General features: G+C 50.4%; 1 protein-coding gene across 1 annotated transcript in view; it reads left to right on the top strand.

Moving 5' to 3' along the window:
- Positions 1-4,682: 4,682 nt before the first annotated feature.
- Positions 4,683-17,482, top strand: part of GARRE1 (granule associated Rac and RHOG effector 1) — a gene marked incomplete in the record, with an annotated part of 106,274 nt that continues 93,474 nt past the window's right edge. Inside the window, 1 exon segment of the mRNA XM_077452825.1 lies at positions 4,683-4,853.

The following is a 17,482-nucleotide window of genomic DNA, read 5'->3' as shown; positions in this document are numbered from 1 at the left end:
CCTTGGCCTCTGCGATTCTGCTTTATCCTGGTTTTCCTCCTACCCATCTCAGCGCACTTTCAGTGTCGCTTACAACTCAATCTCCTCTGCTCCCCTTCCTCTTTCTGTTGGGGTACCCCAAGGTTCTGTCCTTGGGGCCTCTCCTATTCTCACTCTATACCTCTTCCCTGGACCAGTTGATAAGCTCCCATGGTTTCCAATACCACCTCTATGCCGATGACACCCAGATCTATCTCTCCACTCCTCAACTCACCCCTCAATCTCCTCACAGATCTCCAATTTACTGAATGACCATATCAGTATGGATGTCACACCACTTCCTTAAACTCAATCTTCCTAAAACTGAGCTTGTTATATTTCCTCCTTCACGATCCCCCCCCCCTGTGACTTCACCATTAATATCAACAACACAACCTAATCCTTGACTCTGACCTCTCCTTCAGCCCCCATATCCAATCACTGGCTAAATCCTGCCACCTTCACCTCCGCAACATCTCCAGAATTCGACCTTCCTGACTAATGACACCACAAAGCAACTCGTTCACTCCTTGATTATTTCCCGCCTTGACTACTGCAACTCTCTCCTTAATGGCCTACCCTTATGCAGGCTATCCCCCCTTCAGCCTATTATGAATGCTGCTGCTAGACTAATACACCTCACTAATCGTTCCGTGACTGCTGCCCCTCTCTGCCAATCCCTTCACTGGCTTCCCCTACCCCACCGTGTAAAATTCAAAATGCTAACCACAACATACAAGGCCATCCACAACCTCGCCCTCATCTACATCACCAACCTCATCAGCAGATATCGCCCAAATTGTCCCCTCCGCTCCTCCGATGACCTCCTGCTTTCTAGCTCCCTTGTTACCTCCTCTCATGCTCGCCTTCAAGACTTCTCCAGAGCCTCTCCCATCCTCTGGAACTCCCTGCCCCAGTCTGTCCGCTCAGCCCCTACCCTGACCTTTAAGAGTTCCCTGAAAACTCATTTATTCAGGGAAGCCTATCCCACACCCACCTAACTGTCCCCGAGCTGCCCCCATCAAATCATTCTCTGCAGCTATTACCTTTTGTACCACCACCCCCTCCCTTTAGAATGTAAGCTCTATGAGCAGGGCCCTCCTGTACCTTTTGTATTGTACTGTAATTGTGTTGTCTCCCCCATACATTGTAAAGCGCTGCGTAAACTGTTGGCGCTATATAAATAGTTAATAATAATAATAATAATAATAATAATAATAATGTATGTGTCACTGGAGCTTGGATTGACAGCGGGGTGCCAGTGGGGGGGGGGGGGGGGTCTGTCAGAATGTTGATCCCTGTGCCCAAGAGCTTGCACTCTATGACCTACAGTTTAGTTGCTAATATAAGAAGAGCTGTGTCTATTCTGATCTCTGTCACTCTTTGTCATTTTGAAAAGTGTCCTGTAGATAGAGCATGTCAAGCCGTAGCTGTGCTCTCCTGGGATATGCTGATCGGCCATCCGTGCTGTTGTTGGAGGGAGCCCAGGTGACCATGAATGAGGAACCTGCATACTTGGTCATGGTGAGACCATCCCATACCCCCCACACCATCTCCCCTGGGGACTGGGACCCCTCCTCCCCTGGGGACAGGCATCCTACATATCTCCCCTGGAGACAGGGACACCCATCTCCCCTGGGAACAGGGATCCCCATCTCCCCTGGGGACAAGGGCCCTATCTTCTCCCCTGGGGACAAGGATCCTATCTCCTCAGGGGACAAGGACCCCCATCTCCTCCAGGAACAGGGACCCCTATCTCCCCTGGGGACAGGGACACCCATCTCCCCTGGGAACAAGGACCCTATCTTCCCTGGGGACAGGGACCCCATCTTTCCTGGGGACAGGGACCCCTATCTTCCCTGGAGACAAGGACTCTATCTCCCCTGGGAACAGGGATCCCCATCTCCCCTGGGGACAGGGACCCTATGTCCCCCGGGGACAAGGACTCTATCTCCCCCGAGAACAGGGACCCCCATTTCCCCAAGGAACAGGGAGTCCTATCACCCCCAGGGACAGGGACCCCCATCACCCCTGGGGACAGGGACCCCATCTCCTCCGGGGACAGGGACCCTATCTCCCCCGGGGACAGGGAACCCCATCTCCCCTGGGGACAAGGACCCTATCTCCCCCGGGAACAGGGACCCCCATTTCCCCAGGCAACAGGGATCCCCATCTCTCCTGGGAACAGGGACCCCTATCTCCCCCAGGAACAAGGACCCCTATCACCCCCAGGAAAAGGGACCCCCATCTCCCTCAGGAACAGGGATTCCTATCACTCCGGGGACAGGACTCCCATCTCCCCCAGGGACCCCTATCACCCCCGGGAACAGGGAACCCCATCTCCCCCAGGAACAGGGATCCCTATCACCCCCGGGGACATGGACCCCAATCTCCCCTGAGGACAGGAACCCCCATCTCTCCTGGGAACAGGGAGACCCCTATCACTCCTGGGAACAAGGACCCCATTTCCCCCAGGAACAGGGACCCCCATCTCCCCCGAGGACAGGAACCTGATCACCCTGAGTGTGCCAACCGCACTGCCCTGCCTGCCATGTGTCCGGCCCTCCTATGACAGCTCTGATCAGGATTTCACCCCTTTGTGTGCTCCCCCTACATGGAGGATACATGGAGGATACATTGGAGTATACATTGGAGGATACACGGAGAATACATTGGAGGATACATGGAGGAATGGAGGATACATTGGAGGATACATGGAGGATACATTGGAGGATACATGGAGGATACATGGAGGATACATGTAGGAATGGAGGATACATGGAGGATACATGGCGGGAGGATACATGGCGGGAGGATACATGGAGGATACATGTAGGAATGGAGGATACATGGAGGATAAATGTAGGAATGGAGGATACATTGGAGGATACTTGGCGAATACATGGAGGGAGGATACATTAGAGGATACATGGAGGATACATGGAGGGAGGATACATGGAGGATACATGGAGGAATGGAGGATACATTGGAGGATACTTTGGAGGATACATGGAGGGAGGATACATGGAGGATACATGGCGCATACATGGAGGATACATGAAGGATACATTGGAGGATACATGGAGGAAGGATACATGGTGGATACATGGAGGATGCATTGGAGGATACATGGAGGATACATTGGAGGATACATGGAGGGAGGATACATGGCGGAATGGAGGATGCATTGGAGGATACATGGAGGATACATGGCAGGAGGATATATGGAGGATACATGGAGGAATGGAGGATACATTGGAGGATACATGGAAGATACATGTAGGAATGGAGGATACATGTAGGAATGGAGGATACATTGGAGGATACATGGAAGATACACTGGAGGATACATAGAGGATACATTGGAGGATACTTGGCAGGTACATGGAGGGAGGATACATGGAGGATTCATTGGAGGATACATGGAGGATACATGGAGGAAACATTGCAGGATACTTGGCGGATACATGGAGGGAGGATATATGGAGGATACATGAAGGATACATTGGAGGATACATTGGAGGATACTTGGAGGATACGTGGAGGGAGGATACATGGAGGATACATGGCGGATACATGGAGGATACATGGAGGATACATTGGAGGATACATGGAGGATACATGGAGGATACATTAGAGGATACATGGAGGATACATTGGAGGATACATGGCGGATACATTGGAGGATACATGGAATAATGGAGGATACATTGGAGGATACTTGGAAGGAGGATATATGGAGGATACATGGCGGATACATGGAGGAATGGCGGATACATTGGAGGATACATTGGAGGATACATGGAGGATACAATGGAGGATACATGGAGGAATGGATGATATATGGAGGATACATGGAGGAATGGCAGATACATGGAGGAATGGAGGATACATGGAGGATACATTGGAGGATACATGGAGGATACATGGAGGATACATTAGAGGATACATGGAGGATACATTGGAGGATACATGGCGGATACATTGGAGGATACATGGAATAATGGAGGATACATTGGAGGATACTTGGAAGGAGGATATATGGAGGATACATGGCGGATACATGGAGGAATGGCGGATACATTGGAGGATACATTGGAGGATACATGGAGGATACAATGGAGGATACATGGAGGAATGGATGATATATGGAGGATACATGGAGGAATGGCAGATACATGGAGGAATGGAGGATACAATGGAGGATACATTGGAGGATACATGGAGGAATGGAGGATACATGGATGACGGATACATGGAGGATAATGGAGGATACATTGGAGGATAATGGAGGATACATGTAGGAATGGAGGATACATGTAGGAGCACACAGCGGAGGAAGTCATTGCTTTGAATCTCGTATGATAGAACTCGGTATTTTCTCTCCATGGACCTCCCTTGGTTTATGTGTGGTGAGACCGTCAAAAGATATGACAGGGGAGTTTAGTGTTCCCGCGCATGCGCAATGCTGCCACAACAGTTGGCGAATTTGGTGGACTGATTTTGGTGTTACACGAAGTCCGCGCAGGCGCGGTGCGGCGGAGAGAGGAGTTGAGGTGTAGTTGATGGTTTTTACGTCGCAATCCGACGTGCAGAAGAACGCCCTTCTCGTGCACGCGCTCGCGCATGCGCAATGTAAGCGGTTGGATTTTTTTTTTCCTCCAGGTTGGAGATTATGATAGAACATCGGCGGAGTGGCCGCAAGTCGGGGACGGCTGGAGACGATGAACATAGGCCCGCTGCGGGCTGCGGGGGATCTGAGGTGCGGAGTGAGGGGCGGTGACGTCATTTCCGGTAGGCGGGGCGTCAGAGGGTGAGAGCGGCCCCGGTGGACGGTGAGTTCGCTATGAGGGGGTTGTGTGTGCGGTCAGTGTTGGGGGGGAGGACTGAGGGGTGCTCTATGAGGAGGTATGTACACATTCCGGGGGTCGGTGTTGGGGGGTTGTACACTGTGGGGGGTTCTGTGTTTTGGTTATATTGCACTGTGAGGAGGAGGAGGAGGAGGGGGGGTGAGGTCAGTTCTATGATTGGGGTCAGTGAGGGGGGGAGGGGTGACAGGTCGGTGTTGGGGGGAGGGGTGTACACTCAGTATCAGTGCTGGAATTCTGCATTGTGAGGGGGGTCAGGTCTGGAGTGTCAGTGTTGGGGTGTGATGCACCATGCACATGCACTGTATGTATATGTGGGGGGGATCAGTGTTGGGCTAAGATGCATTGTGTGTGGGAATGGTGACTGTGTTGGGTACAATGAAATGGGGCTGTACTGTGGGGGTGGGGGTCGGTCATCTTTGAGGTGTGATGCATTTTGTGGGGTCAGCTTTGGGGTGCGATGCTCTGTTGGGGGGTGGTCAGCGTTGGGGTGCGATGCTCTGTTGGGGGGTGGTCAGCGTTGGGGTGCGATGCTCTGTTGGGGGGTGGTCAGCGTTGGGGTGCGATGCTCTGTTGGGGGGTGGTCAGCGTTGGGGTGCGATGCTCTGTTGGGGGGGGTGTGGTGGTGGTCAACGTTGGGGTGCGATGCTCTGTTGGGGGGGGGGGTGGTCAGCCTTGGGGTGCGATGCTCTGTTGGGGGGGGGGTGGTCAGCCTTGGGGTGCGATGCTCTGTTGGGGGGGGGGTGGTCAGCCTTGGGGTGCGATGCTCTGTTGGGGGGGGGGGTGGTCAGCCTTGGGGTGCGATGCTCTGTTGGGGGGGGGGGTGGTCAGCCTTGGGGTGCGATGCTCTGTTGGGGGGGGGGGGTGGTCAGCCTTGGGGTGCGATGCTCTGTTGGGGGGGGGGGGGGTGGTCAGCCTTGGGGTGCGATGCTCTGTTGGGGGGGGGGGGGTGGTCAGCCTTGGGGTGCGATGCTCTGTTGGGGGGGGGGGGTGGTCAGCCTTGGGGTGCGATGCTCTGTTGGGGGGGGGGGGGTGGTCAGCCTTGGGGTGCGATGCTCTGTTGGGGGGGGGGGGTGGTCAGCCTTGGGGTGCGATGCTCTGTTGGGGGGGGGGGGTGGTCAGCCTTGGGGTGCGATGCTCTGTTGGGGGGGGGGGGTGGTCAGCCTTGGGGTGCGATGCTCTGTTGGGGGGGGGGGGTGGTCAGCCTTGGGGTGCGATGCTCTGTTGGGGGGGGGGGGGTGGTCAGCCTTGGGGTGCGATGCTCTGTTGGGGGGGTGGTCAGCCTTGGGGTGCGATGCTCTGTTGGGGGGGTGGTCAGCCTTGGGGTGCGATGCTCTGTTGGGGGGGTGGTCAGCCTTGGGGTGCGATGCTCTGTTGGGGGGGTGGTCAGCCTTGGGGTGCGATGCTCTGTTGGGGGGGTGGTCAGCCTGGGGTGCGATGCTCTGTTGGGGGGGGGGTGGTCAGCCTTGGGGTGCGATGCTCTGTTGGGGGGGGGGGTGGTCAGCCTTGGGGTGCGATGCTCTGTTGCGGGGGGGGGGGGGGGGTGGTCAGCGTTGGGGTGCGATGCTCTGTTGGGGGGGGGGGGTGGTCAGCCTTGGGGTGCGATGCTCTGTTGGGGGGGGGGGTGGTCGGTCAGCGTTGGGGTGCGATGCTCTGTTGGGGGGGGGGGGGGGGTGGTCAGCCTTGGGGTGCGATGCTCTGTTGGGGGGGGGGGTGGTCGGTCAGCGTTGGGGTGCGATGCTCTGTTGGGGGGGGTGGTCGGTCAGCGTTGGGGTGCGATGCTCTGTTGGGGGGGGGGGGTGGTCGGTCAGCGTTGGGGTGCGATGCTCTGTTGGGGGGGGGTGGTCGGTCAGCGTTGGGGTGCGATGCTCTGTTGGGGGGGGGGGGTGGTCGGTCAGCGTTGGGGTGCGATGCTCTGTTGGGGGGGGGGGTGGTCGGTCAGCGTTGGGGTGCGATGCTCTGTTGGGGGGGGGGGGTGGTCGGTCAGCGTTGGGGTGCGATGCTCTGTTGGGGGGGGGGTGGTCGGTCAGCGTTGGGGTGCGATGCTCTGTTGGGGGGGGGGGGTGGTCGGTCAGCGTTGGGGTGCGATGCTCTGTTGGGGGGGGGGTGGTCGGTCAGCGTTGGGGTGCGATGCTCTGTTGGGGGGGGGGGTGGTCGGTCAGCGTTGGGGTGCGATGCTCTGTTGGGGGGGGGGGGGGTGGTCGGTCAGCGTTGGGGTGCGATGCTCTGTTGGGGGGGGGGGGTGGTCGGTCAGCGTTGGGGTGCGATGCTCTGTTGGGGGGGGGGTGGTCGGTCAGCGTTGGGGTGCGATGCTCTGTTGGGGGGGTGGTCGGTCAGCGTTGGGGTGCGATGCTCTGTTGGGGGGGGGGGGGTGGTCGGTCAGCGTTGGGGTGCGATGCTCTGTTGGGGGGGGGGGGGTGGTCGGTCAGCGTTGGGGTGCGATGCTCTGTTGGGGGGGGGGGGGGGGTGGTCGGTCAGCGTTGGGGTGCCGCTGCTCTGTTGGGGGGGGGGTGATCGGTCAGCGTTGGGGTGCGATGCTCTGTTGGGGGGGGGGGTGATCGGTCAGCGTTGGGGTGCGATGCTCTGTTGGGGGGGTGGTCGGTCAGCGTTGGGGTGCGATGCTCTGTTGGGGGGGGGGTGGTCAGCGTTGGGGTGCGATGCTCTGTTGGGGGGGGTGGTCAGCGTTGGGGTGCGATGCTCTGTTGGGGGGGGGGGGGGGTGGTCAGCGTTGGGGTGCGATGCTCTGTTGGGGGGGGTGGTCAGCGTTGGGGTGCGATGCTCTGTTGGGGGGGGTGGTCAGCGTTGGGGTGCGATGTATTCTGGTGTTGTGGTCACATGATGCAGTGGGAGGTGCAGGCGGTGGACACGGAGCATTTTCCTTCTGTTGGTCATCGGGGGGGGGGGAAGTTCTGACGTGAGATGTTTCTCTCGGCTCAGAAAGCAAATCTGGCGATTGTGAACGTTTAGGGCCGCTTCACACCACACGCAGTCCAGTGCATCAAAACCGCATGGAAAGTCGGTTATATGGGTTTCAGTGGCATAGTTCACACCAGTGCTTGCTGTACCAGAAAAATTAAGTAGAACATGTTGCATTTTTCCTGCACTGGAATGCTATAAAACGCACTGGAACGCAAATGTCCTCTAAGGTTAAGAAAAAAGAAAGGGGGGGGACGACGCACTGGATTGCATTAAAAAAGCGCATGCAGGAAAGCATCTGGAATGCATTCGGACTGCGTTTTTATGGTGTGAGCTGGCCCTTAATGTGTGTGTGTGTGTGTTTTTTATTTTTTTATTTTTTTTTGGGGAGGTTGCTATATTGTGTGACCCAATCCCCATATTTTTAGCTTGTTCGCTGAATATTCGGCTGTTGCAGGGTGCTTGGAATATTGGGGGGTTTGCAGGGTGCTTGGAATATTGGGGGGGTTGCAGGGTGCGTGGAATACTGGGGGGGTTGCAGGGTGCGTGGAATATTGGGGGGGGGGGGGGTTGCGGGGTGCGTGGAATATTGGGGGGTGGGGGGGGGTTGCAGGGTGCGTGGAATATTTGGGTGTTGCTTACCTGCCACGTTGAGTTATGTCTTTAGTATAGTGTGTGACAAATTCTGGCTCTTGAGGTGTCCTGGTATTTAGGATGGAGATGGTTCATACCACCTGGTACCATTAATTTGTAATGGTAAAAGAAAAAGAACCCAACCCCCCCCCCCCCCCCCCCGCTTTTATGTTATTTTTTATTTTTTTGCAATGCTGTTTATCGGGTGTGTTTTTGTTAATGCAGTCAGATCACATACATCCGCTGAGTATAGCTTGTATGCCTTGTAATCTGCACCCCTGTACGGTGACAACATTGGAGCTCTCTCCACCCGGCTGCACCCCAATAATGAACTGTACACCAGCGCTCCTTTTCGATGACTATCGGCAGGTCTACAGACGGCCACTGATGGATCTCAAAATCAGTAACGGTAGGCTGGCGTAGAAATCGCAATGTTTTCCTCTCGTGTGCCTGACGCCCTCATTATTGGGGTGTTAAAGAGTATATTGTCACTGTATTGGGGGGTGCAGCAGTGTAACATTTAGGACTTGTCACCAATGGACACCGCTTTCCCAGTAGGGCCTCCCATTGAAGCTTCCATCCCCCCCACCTCATGCTCATTCCATAAAAGTGATGTCATTGTAGTGAAGCCGGATAGGTTCAACTTCAAGTAGATCAAAAGCCAAACTCTAAAATCTCAAATAACATGTTCACATTATTCCAGATGTTTTCAGTCTATTTAAAACTGCAACTGTCACTGAAATATATAACTAAGGGCAAAACCTCTTCTTCTTTTTTTTTTTTTTTTTTTCTTAGTTTTGGACAGAGTGCAGAGGAATTAGAACCCCTGTCAGGTTTTTAGTGCTGTCTGTACCTCCATTAGGGATAGTCTCCGTCTCGGTTGGGCCTGTTTACTATTATCAACAAAAGTGAAAGTAAAATAAAATTTTGGGTTGGCCCCACAAAAGTAATAGAGGGAAAATCGTCTGGTGTCCTGGAGGAGCCCCCCCATGGATTTCCACTCGCTCCTGTGTTGGATATGGAACAGGAAGTGAAGGGAAATCTCCCCAACGGGATGCAGATGGTAATAAAAACCTGCCAGGGGTTAGAACCCTATCTTAAAGAAGTAAACTCTCCCACTCTGCTTCTTTTCATTTAGTCCATTCTAATAAGTAATTATCAAACTATAGTCGCTGTAATCTAGCCCAAATTTCATATTACTTACTGTTTAAAGAAACTTTAAAAAAAAACTTTTTTCCGGGGGTTAGGCAGCGCCATCTTAAGTATTGTTTTCTGAGTCCACAGTGGAGTGTATTTCCGCTCTTTACATTGAGCACTTCCTGTACTGTTAACCAAGCCTCCTTCTCAAGCCAACGTTTCTCTGGCAACCCTGCTTCCCTGTTCATAGCTTACTAGTTTTATTTCATAGTATTTACTTGTGCCGACTATCTAGTGTTTGCCTTTGTCAGTCTTATCAGCTTCAGCTTTACACTGCATGTGATGTTACTTGGGGTGTAGAAGGAAGCTCTGATTCTGCAGTCTCCTGGTATTTCAGTGGTGTGCCCTAGGAGGTCCAGGATAAAGTACACAGAGTGTGGCGTAAATCAGGGGAGATCTGGGCATGCTCGGTGACGTCAGTCTAAAGAACAAAAAGGATTCCAACAATACTAAGCAAGGAAGGCGATATCTACAAGCAGTGTTCATTAGGGTTTTTTTTATGCTGATTTACATGGGACAAAGTTGTGGAGGAGAGTTTACAACCACTTTGATGTATCCAAAATGGGGGGGTGGGGGGGGGGGGGACATGGCTTTGGTTTTCCTTTTTTAAAGCTAAACTCCAGGGGAAAAAGTGAAATTCCTCCATTGCAGTGGGGCTGCCGCCACATTACATGCACTCCTCCATGCTGCAAGATCAGCCCCAGCAACTGCAAGGGCTCATTGCCTTGCAATGAATGCTGAGGAGCAGTCCACTGCTGGAATGTAGGGGAGCGCTGTCTTCGTGGGGTGGGGAAAAAGCACTGGATCAGGTAAGTAAAAATGGCTTTTCCTCTCGCCAAGTCTAAACAAGTGTTTATCCCTTTACAGTAACGAGGAAGCCCCACTGCAAGGGATGATTTTTACTTTTCCCAGAATTGAGCTTTAGCCCCCGTTCACGTTGGGTCAACTTGTCATGCAATTTGACAGATTAAATCGCATGACAAGTCGCAGCCTATTGCCGGCGATTACTCTGTTCATATAGGTACAACGTCCTTTGCAGTGCCGTACTGAGTTGAAAAAGTAGTTCCTGCGCTACTTTTGATGATTTTCGGGTGCGACTTGCATAGAACTCTGTACACGAAGCTGCACAGATGTCTTCCACATTGCACCTGAAGTAGCACTGACATGCGGCTTTGAAATTCTGCGATTCAATGTGAACGGAAGCTTAAATGCTAAGTTCACCTTCCTAAAAACCTTACATTTTACACCTGTATTTAGGTAGTATCATGTTCAGTATGCTCCCCCGATTTCCCTCTCCTCCCCCCAACAGTGGGGGGATCCTCTCCCTGCACCAGCTTTCACAATTTGAAAACGGTGTGGCCATGTAGGGCTCCGCCCACACAGGCCTGTCATTTGATTAGACTTAAAGTATCATCACCCATTGTAGCTGACGGCTTGTAGCTCTCAAACTGCAAGGGTGCTAGTGAGGGCTCTTGTAGTTCATCTTCCTGCTCTCGAGCAACTGCCTGCCCGTATCTGAGGTATGTGCAGACCGCTATCCTGAGAGTCTGATTGCACCCGCGATCTGCTGACGTTGGGTGTAATGCTCTGCAGGCTTACTAGAAAACAAAAAATAAATGTACATTTTATTTACCTGCAAAAAAAAAAAGTGCATTTAATATATATATATATATTTTTTTTTTAAAGGTGTACTTATCCTTTTAGGTTTCTTATCAGGCATTACCTGGTGTGCAACAGTTGTGCTTCTGCATTGTCACCCTGTCGCATGCAAGCAGCTGTGCCATCGCATATTGCACAGGCGTGATTCTCCATAGTCGCCATCGGGTCTAAGGCAACGATGTGGTGCTGGAAATGGCAGCCTCTTTGCAGCCATTTCCAGCACCGCAGGAGATCGGCAGCAATAAGATGTAATTAAAGGACAGAAATATGTAAAAACAGGATTTTGCCCCTGTTCACACCGGTGTGACTTGTCATGCTATTTGACCGTTCAAATAACATGGCAAGTCGCACCTCATTGCCGGCAATGGAACCGCTCATGTCGCATAGACTTTTATTAAATGAAGTCGCAAGCCGCAATGACATCGGCAGTGTGAATCGCACTGATGTGCAGCTTTTGAAATCATGCTGAAGTAGCGTGTTTTGAAAGCTGCACCGGTGTGAACCAGGGCTTAAGGTGTTTCTAAAGGCAGTTTTTTTATATTAATTTATTATTATTTATTGTTATTATTCAGGATTTATAGCACCAACAGTTTGCGCATCGCTTAACAAAATGATGGCAGACAGTACAGTTGCGTTACAATTTGGTACAAGAGGACTCAGCGGGCCCTGATTCAACAAAACTTTCTGTGTAACTCCCCCCCCAATGCTTACCTGAGCCTGATCTCAATCCAGTAATGATGCCTGAGAGCCGCGGCTGTCTGGGTCTCTCCCTCCTGATTGGCTGAGATGCAGCAGCGTGAGCCATTGGCTCCTGCTGCTATCAATCTCAACCATTGAGGTGGTTGGCGGGGTTTAGCAATGCTCTCTGTGTCTTATGGACACAAAGAGCTGGTTTAGGAGAGAGCATGCACGAGTGCCCCCTGCTGCAAGTGGCTTGCTATGGGGGCACTCGGGAAGGGGCCCAAAGCACCAGCGGGGGACTACAAGAGAAGGTTTGGGGCAAAACCAACTTGCAAAACCACTGCACAGAGCAGGTAAGTATGACATGTTTTTTTTTTTTTTTATAAAAAATGTTCCTTTTTACAATTGCTTTTAAAGAAAGAAAAACGTCAGTTTCCAACGACACACGTAACAAACTGATTTACTAAGACCCCTTTCACACTGGGGCTTCTTTCAGGTGCTTTAGTGTTAAAAAAAAAAAACGCCTGTAAAGCGCCTGAAAGAAGCCTCATCTGCAATCTCAATGTGAAAACCCGAGAGCTTTCACACTGAGGCGATGCACTTGCGGGGGGGGGGCGCGTCAAAAAAAAAAAATCCTGCAAGCAGCTTCTTTGCAGCGCTTTAGGAGTGGTGAATACACCGCTCCTAAAGCACCCCTGCCCATTGAAATCAATGGGAAGCGCCTGCAAAGCACTTTTGGCAGCTGCTCTTTGAGGGCGCTTTTGACCCTTTATTTGGCCACAAGCAGGGGTTAAATGCTCCCCGCTAGCGCTCCCAAAAATGTTGGTGGAGTGCTGCTAGTTTAAGTGGCGCATTATCCATCGTTTTCCGGATGCTGGCAGTGTGAAAGGGCTCTTAAAGTACTCGGACTTTCACATTGGGATTGCAGATAAGGCTTCTTTCAGGCGCTTTATTTATTTTTAATGCTAAAGCACCTGAAAAACGCGCGAAAGGGGTCTACAACTGTAGAGTACAAAATCTGGTGCCAACTGTGCATGGTAGCCAATCCATTTTATACCTTCAACTTGTTCAATTTAAGCTTTGAAAAAAAAAGAAAAAAGGAAGCTGATTGGTTTCTATGCAGAGCTGCACCAGTTTTTGCGATTTCCAGTTTTAGGAAATCAATCCCAATAAATATGTTTTTTTTTTTTTTTTTTTTTCTGTGGATTTGGTATCTGGGTGTGTCAGAAGACACTGGTTTTTCTATCTAAACACACACTCACACTCACACACTCACACTATCGGGAGACCTTTGCCAGTACTAAAAAATAAAAAAAAACGGCTGACATTCTGCCCATGTGTATGTCGGTTCTGTCAGATGTACATGCTGCTAGAAAACCCAGCAGCCGACGGACTCCTGATCAGCTCTCTCAGCCAACAATTGGAGTGCCCAGGTGGGGGGGGGGGGGCTCCGGAGCGGAGCTTTCAGTGTTTGTTTTATGGGTGAAAAAAAAAAAAAAAAACTGTAGGGTTTGAGCTAGTTTGACACAAATGGGATTAGGGTGGGGTACAGGGGGGGTGATCTTTACCATCAAAGGCTGTTTAGCATACTGTGCATACAGTTTTGGCAAAAAAAAACAAAAACAATTTTGTTACAATGTTGGTAACTTCTTTTTGCGGTTTTGGTAACTGTTGTGTTTTTTTAAAGTTTTTTTAAAACTTTTTTACGTCTGGTAAAAAAAAAAATATATGCTTTTGTGTGGGATTTTTTAAATTGGTTTACTTTTTTGTTTGCACTTCTTTTTTTTTTTTGTTTTTTTTTTTTGTGTGTACGTGCGGACCTTTTCCAGTTATTTTAGGAGAGCGGTCCATGTTTGCCTTTATTTAGGTGATGGACTCTTTGGGACTGTTTTTAGGGAGATCGGGGGTGGGGGGGGGGGGGGCACTCCTGCTTATGTAGGAAGCTGTGGGTTATTTAAAGAATGGGTGGTATTTAAGAATGACATAGCCTCTCTCGCATTTTTTTTTTGGAGGGGGTGGGGTGACTAAAGACCCTTGGTTCACATAATAAAAAGGAATCTGGCTGGAGTCACATGGACTATGTAAACAATACCGGTGATTCAAGGAGAAGTAGGTATTATAAGTAGCGGCTGATGCATTTTATGTGTATTTGGGAGCTTGCCTGCTATTGGTGTGTTATGCATGCACTGTGAGTTTCAGTGAAACTGAACCTAAATTCCACAGAAGTCTTCCTGGGTGGAAGTGATTCAGCCTCGGTCCTGGCAGCTCCCCGTGGCACTCTGTGCTAAACATCTCCAGCCCTTTTGCCATAAGACAGACATGCACACTAATCCCGGCTTAAAGCAGCTGGAGACCCGCTTACCTAGCCTCGCCTTTGCTCTGGGAATCTCTCTCCGCGTCGTTCATGCTTTACCTCACACCAGAGCGATTGTATCACAAGAGGTAGGTGTCAGGTTTGTGCATATTTTAGCTTTGATTGCTGGCGGCTAATGAGACTGCAGAACTGACAGGATCATGTTTATGTACCATTAATCTGCACTGTAACGCTTTTAATTAGCAGAACCTGCCAACCTGTGTGGTGTCTTCCGATGCAATGCATAGAATGCTGCAGAGGTCCGGTTTGTGTGAATTGCTTTATCAGTGGCATGCTCTGTGGATTCCTGGATCAGGAAGGGGCTGCAATCTTAATATGCGATCTATTTGTATGGTGTTCTTTTTTGCAGGTTGTGCAGGCTCTGCAGATTTGTTTTTGATGAAGTAGAACGAATATTGACATTACATTCCAATCTGTTACAAGTTGGACAATACTGATTGACATCATGTTACATTGTATCTGCTGGCTGGCAGTTGACTGAACAAAAAAGACCCCTTTTCACTCGGGGCGGAATCCGTTCTGATCGGCAGGGGGATCAGCTCACAGATCCTTTTGCTGATCGGAGGAGAGCGGGCGGATGACAAATCTGTGTCTGCTCAATTTCGGACCCAGAGGTAGACGGGGTGTAAACAGCTGTGTTTACACCCGTCTGGCCAAAGGAATGCATGGACCTTCTGGTCGGGTCTGCTTGGAAAAACCCGACAGGCAGACCTGGTCGGATTGCCCCTGCGAAAGGTCCTAAACATCATAGCAATGTTAGTTTTGGAGTCATTGAACTATGTGTAGGAGAAAATATTTGTAAGCGATATCAAAGGCTATGATTTGTATTTTAAAATGGTTGTAAAGGTGTGTGTAATTATTATTTTTTTTTTTTTTAAACTAAATAAAAAATGTGTTCTACTTGCACAGAGCAGGCAAGTATATCGCGCAGTGGCCCCGAACCTCCCCTTTCTGGGGTCCTCTTGCCTGCACTGTTTGCTCTTTCTCTCCTCGGTACCCCCATAGTAGAGCTGCACAAGAGTAAGGCCCCTTGCACACACGCGGACAGTATGTCCCTATTTCATCCATCCGTTAGCGGATGAAATACGGACATGCATGCATTCGTATGGGATAGTGGGTGTCTGCGGATGAACGTCCGCTGACACCCGATATCGTCCGTCTCCGCTGACACCCGATATCGTCCGTCTCCGCAATGGTCTGATTCTGCCGACGGAGGAAAATCCTATTTTTCTATCCGTCCGTGTTCATTCGATCCCCCATAGAGAGCAGAGAGCTGACAGGGTGGTCCCTGCACAGTGTGCAGGGACCGCCCTGTAATCCGCTGGCTCAGCGGGGGTAATAAGGAGCGATCCCCGCTGAGCAAGCGGATCATCACGGGGCGGATCATTACGGGTCCGTCCCGTGTGAAAGGGGCCTTGGGAAGAGTTGGTTACAATGTTTCATGTTAAAAAAAACTTGGCAGACTGCCCAGATGTTTTCTTTTGACAGCTGAGTGAGCAGATAAGTCTCTCCACTTATATGAAAGAATCTGCAATAGAGATCGTCAGGTGGATGAATCGAGATCACAATTTTTTTAACAATTAATTGTGCAGCTATACCCCATAGCAAGCCATTTTGCTGTGGGGCCACTCAAGTGGGCTCCATCCCGACTGTGTGCATCTATAGAAACACACAGCACGGCTTGGCCCCAACCCTACCCCACTCTTCCCTCCTCACAGAATTTGAATGACATCTGTGCCTTTTAAGGAGGAGGAGAGAAGACGAGCACTGCTGCACATGGATACAGTGTGGGATCGAAAGCTGAGCCAGGTAAGTAGTTGAGATTGATATTCATGGACAGTACATGGATCGACATTCAGATGGTTCAGCAAAAACCGTCCGGATTTCGATCCATGTATGGGCAGGCTGGTCGTACGCAAGTCAAATTATCGTAGGATCCATGCAGCCGGCAACACTGATCATTGTATTCTGACGGTGGGGAACGCTCTCCACTGTCAGAATACAAAATCTCAGCAGGAATCGAATGTCTGGATTGGGGGAATCCGCTGATTCAACCAAAAAAATATAATAATGGCGTATGGCCAGCATTAGAGAGAATTACCCTCACTTCTTCTGGTTTTTGCTGTCAACTGCTTCACCAGACAGGAAGTAAGAGAAAATCTTCAGCAATGGCTCTGGCAGGGGTTCTACCTTCCTCTACTAAAGAAGAAATGATTTGCCTCCCTTTTTGTTGCTGAGCATTCCTCTCTGTCTGGGTAAACCATTGTTGGCAGGGCAGGGCAGGAAATTAGGGAAATATCTCTAATAGAGCCCTAGATAGCAGTAAAAACCAGACAGGTGTGTAACCCTTCCTTATTCCATTCCAAACTAAAATGGTTTTGTCTGAACTTAAATTTGTGTTCCCGAACTCGGCTGTACAGAATGTCTTGATGAAGGATTTTTTTTGGCTGCCATTAAAAGGCTTTACATGGAAACCTTAGACAGGTGAATCATTTTGTGTGCATGTAAAGGAAAGTATGTAAACCGTGCCGCATTCCAGGAAGAGGATGGCATTCCTTTATTAACTAATAAAGTACATCTGTTCCCAGCACACAGCTGAGATAAGAAGGCTCAGAGTTTTGGTATCACTTGTTGAAAAACATGGCTGGCTTAACTTTATTTGTTTCTATATTTTTGTGATGTTTGTTTTTTTTGTTTTTATTTGTGGGGCCGGAGTCACAAAAAAAACTTTGACTGCGATACTTATCTAAAGCTGTTCCTTTCTTCATCACAAAATGTTCTCAGTCTTCGGGATTAAATGGTGCCCATTGTTTTACTTTTATTTAAGGCTCGGTTCACACTGGTGCGATTTGCGCTCCAACTTTTGGAGCATATATCGCATGACGTGAACAAATCAATGGTTCCCTATGAGAGCCGTCTTAACTTAACCGTCCGACTTTAGAAAAGGTTCCTGCACTACTTCGGTCCGTTTTCAACCCATTCAGTATCATTGAATTCGGATCCTCGCCCTAACCATCCGACTTGTGGAATCCAGCATGGTGATTACAGCAGCAGGAAAAGGAATTTGTCACATTGGGATTGTTTTGATTGGTCAAAGGACAAATCGGACTATCTCTAAGCCTCCGTACACACGGTC

This window comes from Lithobates pipiens, unplaced genomic scaffold (genome assembly GCF_037356315.1).
Source record: "Lithobates pipiens isolate NorthernLeopardFrog02 unplaced genomic scaffold, aLitPip1_a1.2 Scaffold_10, whole genome shotgun sequence".
NCBI classification, from domain to species: Eukaryota; Metazoa; Chordata; class Amphibia; order Anura; family Ranidae; genus Lithobates; species Lithobates pipiens.
This window is presented reverse-complemented; position numbering and strand designations above follow the sequence as displayed.